Raw genomic sequence first — 6,804 nt, 5'->3', positions numbered from 1 at the left:
TCGGCTCGATATCGTACAAGCCTGTTACTTTGCGTGGATCACTCAATCCACAAAACTACACGGACATGTGAACTAACCGGTAGAGTACAATAGGTGTCAGTGCTATCTGTGAAAAATACAAACCGAACTTGTATGAGAAAAACTGACGTGTGGATGAGGCCCTGGACTATAAATCGGACCAGAGTAAGACAGGTTTCTCCTCTTTATGTAGCCCACTGGTCAGCAAGAAAAAACAATGAAGCGTCCCACAGAATAGGACAGCATGTGGATGACAACAATGAATGTTTGAATAAGACCTTGGTCTGATGCATTCACTATCTTAGCACTCCCCTACCTAGAATGACCCCTGTCCGATGACTGGTGGGTATACGGGCAGAGGTGGATGGCACTTATTGGTTCCGGGGAGGCAGGAGATGAAGTGAACGCCAGGCCCTTGGTCAACCTGCCCGATAACTCCTCAAGGATACCCGCACAGTAACCATCTGCCAATCCCCTAGCTCAGGAGAGCCATACTATAATGCCAGCAGAACAGTCTGGCACTGGGCAAGTCCTGCTGATGGGTGTGGCAGAGAAGGACACCTGCATGGACCCCAGCTGCCATTATGTCCCCCATTCCTGGTAACCACTCCTAGTGCTAGAAGGCCATTCCATACCGGTCTCCTAGAATTCTACCATTCCTTCTACCCTCCCACTCACTAGATCTCCTGCTGCTAGTAATAAGGGGGCCATCAATGATATCTCCTACAATTCAGCCCCCCTAGGATGGAGTAGTGCACATAGTCCTATGTCCCCCATTCCTGGTAACCACTCCTAGTGCTAGAAGGCCATTCCATACCGTTCTCCTAGAATTCTACCATTCCGTCTACCCTCCCACTCCGCCTGCTGCTAGTAATAAGGGGGCCATCAATGATATCTCCTACAATTCAGCCCCCCTAGGATGGAGTAATGCACATAGTCCTATGTCCCCCATTCCTGGTAACCACTCCTAGTGCTAGAAGGCCATTCCATACCGGTCTCCTAGAATTCTACCATTCCTTCTACCCTCCCACTCCGCCTGCTGCTAGTAATAAGGGGGCCATCAATGATATCTCCTACAATGTCAGCCCCCCTAGGATGGAGTAATGCACATAGTCCTATGTCCCCCATTCCTGGTAACCACTCCTAGTGCTAGAAGGCCATTCCATACCGGTCTCCTAGAATTCTACCATTCCTTCTACCCTCCCACTCACTAGATCTCCTGCTGCTAGTAATAAGGGGGCCATCAATGATATCTCCTACAATTCAGCCCACCTAGGATGGAGTAATGCACATAGTCCTATGTCCCCCATTCCTGGTAACCACTCCTAGTGCTAGAAGGCCATTCCATACCATTCTCCTAGAATTCTACCATTCCGTCTACCCTCCCACTCCGCCTGCTGCTAGTAATAAGGGGGCCATCAATGATATCTCCTACAATTCAGCCCCCCTAGGATGGAGTAATGCACATAGTCCTATGTCCCCCATTCCTGGTAACCACTCCTAGTGCTAGAAGGCCATTCCATACCGGTCTCCTAGAATTCTACCATTCCTTCTACCCTCCCACTCCGCCTGCTGCTAGTAATAAGGGGGCCATCAATGATATCTCCTACAATGTCAGCCCCCCTAGGATGGAGTAATGCACATAGTCCTATGTCCCCCATTCCTGGTAACCACTCCTAGTGCTAGAAGGCCATTCCATACCGGTCTCCTAGAATTCTACCATTCCTTCTACCCTCCCACTCACTAGATCTCCTGCTGCTAGTAATAAGGGGGCCATCAATGATATCTCCTACAATGTCAGCACCCCTAGGATGGAGTAAAGCACATAGTCCCCCCACACCACACAGCAGACTCCTGGCTTTACCTTCCTTTGTAAGTTAGATTGTTTCTCACATGCAGCAGGGTTAATCACACAGCCTGGAAGTAGTTGCTGATGCAGGGAGTTGTGGGAGTTGTAGTTTCTGGCTCTGGCTAGCAGTAACCACTAGAGGGAACACTTTGCTTTATCTTCTGTCCTAGACTGTGGAGCCATCTTGGGTGTGACCTCATCAATGAAACAAAAGAAATAGAAAGTGGAGCTCTGTGCAGCCATCGTGCATTATATAGTTTAGTCCCAATGTTGTGTCCACAATTATCTACAGCGTATAACACGCCCGAGTGCTATCCGATCATTTTTTCGGATATCACACCATCAAATGTTATACTATGGGTCGGTGCAGATCTGCATTTTACTCAAGCCTAGTAGGAATGAGAAAAAATTGCAGCATGCTGCTAGTGGCTCGGTAAATCGGATCATGAGCACCCATACCAGTCTGTGGAAAACATCGGACTGCACTCGGATGGCATCCGAGTGCAGTCTAACATCCCCCAACTCAGACAATGGAGAAGATGGAGAAATTAAGTTCTCTGTCTTCTCCGCGCCTGTGATACGATTTTCTCATGGTAAACTGAGGCTCGGCTCAAACTCTCATCAGAATTTGAGACGAGTGTCATTAGCATAATCGATCTGATTCTCTTGTAGGAGAGAATTAGCGGTCATATGACCCCTATGTGGCGCAGGATTTTTTTTTTCTTGCACAAATTGTAATGTGATATGATGCACTAATTTTTGCAAAATAAACAGAAAGTGAGGAAGGGTTTACATCGTTATCAGTGTTAGACGTCCATCTGTATTTTTCCCCACATATGGATACATTTTATTTTATAGGGCTCTTTACCTGCCCGTTTATATGTGCAGCTTAATGGACAACACGTCTGTGAGGGCTCTCACAGGCGAAGGGGGGGGTCGACTTCGATCACCTCTGGGGAGGGGAGAGAAGGACCTAGCAGGGGTCAGCTCTCTGGCGCCACCACTTGCCCCAGATCAGTCAGGGAACTGCACCGAGGGCAAATAGTCGCCGAAAAGGCTTCCCTTATAGGTACAAGTTAGTGAGGCGCTCCCAGCCGTCACTGCCAGAGTTCCTTTGGCGTGCATTATTATTCGGCCCCTTTAACTTAATACTTTGTTGCGACACCTTTTGCTACGATTACAGCTGCAAGTCGCTTGGGGTATGTCTCTATCAGTTTTGTACATCGAGAGACTGATATTCTTGCCCATTCTTCCTTGGCAAACAGCTCGAGCTCAGTGAGGTTTGATAGATATCGTTTGTGAACAGCAGTTTTCAGCTCTTTCCACAGATTCTCGATTAGATTCAGGTCTGGACTTTGACTTTGCCATTCTAACACCTGGAAAAACTTAGCTTTAGATGACTGGAACAGAGCTGAAAACCAAGAGGTGACAAGCCAGAAGGAATCACCAGCAACTGAATAGGGCGTCGGCTGTCTTAAATCCAATCTGAGACTCCTGAGGTCCAATCGTAATCCTCATTCTCAGGTGGCAGATCTCCACCGATCAAATCAGCCTCACTACCTCCTGTTACCACCATAGGGAGTTTGGAAGGAGAACTCACAACTGGTGAACCAGAGAATGAACTCACAACAGTACCCCCCCTTGAGGAGGGGTCAACGAACCCTCATCCACGCCACCAGGCCGATCAGGATGGGCCCGGTGAAAAGCATGAACCAATCTATTGGCATGAATATCGGAGGCAGAGACCCAAGAATTATCCTCCTGACCATAACCCATCCATTTGACTAAATACTGGAGTCTACGTCTAACCAAACGAGAATCCAATATTTTTTCTACCTCATATTCCACATTGCCTTCAACCAACACAGGGTCAGGAGGTGCTGCCATAGGAACCACTGACTCAACAAACCTCTTCAACAGAGATTTGTGAAATACGTTATGGATCTTGAACGTAACTGGAAGAGCCAATCGAAACGAAACAGGATTAAGAATTTCCAAAATCTTATAAGGACCAATAAATCTTGGCTTAAATTTAGGAGATGCAAACTTCATAGGAATATTCTTAGACGACAACCAAACCATATCACCCACTTTAAACCGGGGACCAATGGTCCTATGCCGGTTGGAAAATCGCTGGGCCTTTTCCTGAGAGAGTGACAACGTATCCACCACTTGGTCCCATATCTGCTGCATTCTCTTAACCACAGTGTCCACACCTGGGTAGGACGAAGATTCCACTTGCCCTGAAGAGAATCGAGGATGAAACCCAAAATTACAAAAAAAGGGTGACATCAAAGTGGCAGAACTAGCTCTATTGTTCAGTGCGAATTCGGCCAAGGGCAAAAATGAGACCCAATCATCCTGATCAGCAGATATAAAACATCTCAAATAAGACTCCAAGGTCTGGTTTATTCTCTCAGTCTGTCCATTGATCTGGGGATGAAACGCGGAGGAGAAGGATAACTGAATTCCCAGATTGGAACAAAAGGCTTTCCAGAATCTGGAAACAAACTGGACTCCTCTGTCGGACACAATGTTCTCAGGAATCCCATGTAACCGAACCACCTGTTGTAAAAACAAGGGCACCAACTCAGCGGAAGACGGCAACTTTGGGAGTGGTACAAGATGGACCATCTTCGAAAATCTATCACAAATCACCCAGATAACAGTCATTCTCTGAGAGACAGGAAGATCAGAAATAAAAACCATTGAGATATGGGTCCATCGCCACTTGGGCACCAGCAACGGCATCAGCAACCCACTAGAACGAGAACAGGGTTTAGACCGAGAACAAGTCCCACAGGACTGTACAAAATTCCTGACGTCACGAGATAAGGCAGGCCACCAAAACTGACTCACCAAATCTCTGATACCAAAAATACCTGGATGACCAGCCAATGCGGAGCAATGAATTTCAGACATCACTCTCTTTCCCCACTGGTCAGGAACATACAATTTTCCCATAGGACAACGCTCAGGTTTATCCTCCTGAAATTCCTCCAGGGCGCGTCTCAAATCGGGCGAAATGGCAGAAAGAACTACCCCCTCACCTAGGATGGTAGTAGGCTCGGTCACACTAGGAGAATCGGCAAAGAAACTCCTAGAAAGGGCGTCTGCCTTAACATTCTTAGTGCCCGGAAGAAAAGAGACCACAAAATTAAAACTTGTGAAAAACAAGGCCCATCTAGCCTGTCTAGGATTCAAGCGTTTGGTCGACTCCAGATAAATCAAATTCTTGTGATCGGTGAGGACCACAACTTGATGTCTAGCTCCCTCCAACCAATGTCTCCACTCCTCAAATGCCCATTTCATGGCCAACAATTCCTGATTCCCCACATCATAGTTGCGTTCAGATGGGGAGAACTTTCGAGAAAAGAAGGCACAGGGATTCATCTTAGAAGTCACAGGGTCTTTTTGGGACAAAACAGCTCCTGCACCAATCTCAGAAGCATCTACCTCCACCTGAAATGGAAGTGAGACATCAGGTTGCCGTAAAACTGGAGCTGAAGTAAATCTCTGCTTAAGCTCCTGAAATGCTGAGATAGCCTCAGGAGACCAATTCAGCACATCAGCGCCCTTCTTGGTCAGATCAGTCAGTGGTTTGACAATACCAGAAAAATTACCTATAAATTTATGATAGAAATTAGCAAAACCCAAAAACTTCTGGAGGGCCTTGAAAGAAGTAGGCTGAACCCAATCATAAATGGCCTGTACCTTGGCCGGGTCCATTTCAATAGTTGATGGACATAGGATAAATCCCAGAAATGAAATCCTCTGTACACCAAAGAGGCATTTCGATCCCTTAACAAACAGGGAATTCTCCCTCAAAATCCGGAACACAGTCCGGATGTGTTCCACATGAGAATCCCAATCACTAGAAAAGATCAAAATATCATCCAGATAAATGATCAAAACTTATCCACAAGGTCACAGAAAATATCATTCATAAAGGATTGGAAGACAGAAGGGGCATTAGTGAGCCCAAAAGGCATCACCAGGTACTCAAAATGTCCCTCCGGAGTATTAAACGCCGTCTTCCATTCATCCCTGTGCTTGATGCGAATAAGATTATACGCCCCCTGAGGTCAAGCTTAGTAAACCAGGAGGCACTCTTAACTCTGGAGAATAAATCAGACATCAGAGGTAACGGGTACTGATATTTAACCGTCATCTTGCTAAGGGAACGATAATCAATACACGGTCTTAATGAACCATCTTTCTTGGCCACAAAAAAAAAAAAAAAGCACCTAAAGGTGACGAGGATGGTCTAATATGACCCTTCTCCAAGGAATCCTTAATATAGGATCGCATAGCATCATGTTCGGGTAGTGATAAGTTGAAAAGCTGACCCTTGGGAAATTTACACCCAGGCATCAACTCAATTGCACAGTCATAACTCCTATGAGGAGGAAAAGACGCAGACTTACTCTCACTAAAAACATCAGAGAAATCAGCCAGATAATCAGGAATATCATGAGACTGAGGAGAGGTGGAGAAAACAGGAGCGTCCCTAAGAACACACTGACAACCCCAACTCACCACAGACCCAGATTTCCAATCCAAAACTGGATTATGAGTTTGCAACCAAGGAAAACCCAGAACATTAGTATCATGCAAATTATGCAGCACCAAAAATTTACAATTTTCTTGGTGGTCTGGGGCAACTCGCATTATCACCTGGGTCCAAAACTGAGGTTTATTCTCCGCCAAAGGAGTAGCATCAATACCCCTCAAAGGAATAGGTGTCCGCAGAGGCGTCATGGAAAAACCACAACATTTAGCAAAGTCCAAATCCATCAGATTCAATGCTGCTCCTGAATCCACAAAAGCCTTCGTGGAAAATGTGGATAAGGAGCAGATCAGAGTAATTGCCAAAAGAACCTTAGGTTGTATACTGCCCACAGCAAATGTGTGTGCAAAACAGTTCTCGTTTTGGG

The 6,804-nt window shown here is 46.1% G+C and overlaps 1 protein-coding gene across 2 annotated transcripts in view; it reads right to left on the bottom strand.

Annotated features, from left to right (window-relative positions):
• LOC141100108 (uncharacterized) overlaps nt 1-6,804 on the bottom strand; it is a 46,382-nt gene that overhangs the window by 24,527 nt on the left and 15,051 nt on the right. Inside the window, exon 1 of one of the 2 annotated variants that reach the window (XM_073588343.1) lies at nt 1,883-1,980. The exons of the other annotated variant lie outside the window; for it this stretch is intronic. The gene's annotated coding sequence lies outside the window, so the exon portion shown is untranslated. Of the gene's footprint in view, nt 1-1,882; nt 1,981-6,804 lie in introns of those variants that run through there. 2 annotated transcript variants of the gene reach the window in all.

The sequence above is a fragment of the Dendrobates tinctorius genome, unplaced genomic scaffold, assembly GCF_039654945.1.
Source record: "Dendrobates tinctorius isolate UK_male_01 unplaced genomic scaffold, ASM3965494v1 ptg000103l, whole genome shotgun sequence".
Lineage (NCBI taxonomy): Eukaryota > Metazoa > Chordata > Amphibia > Anura > Dendrobatidae > Dendrobates > Dendrobates tinctorius.
Note: the sequence above shows the minus strand (reverse complement) of the source record. Positions and strands in the feature narration are given on the sequence as shown.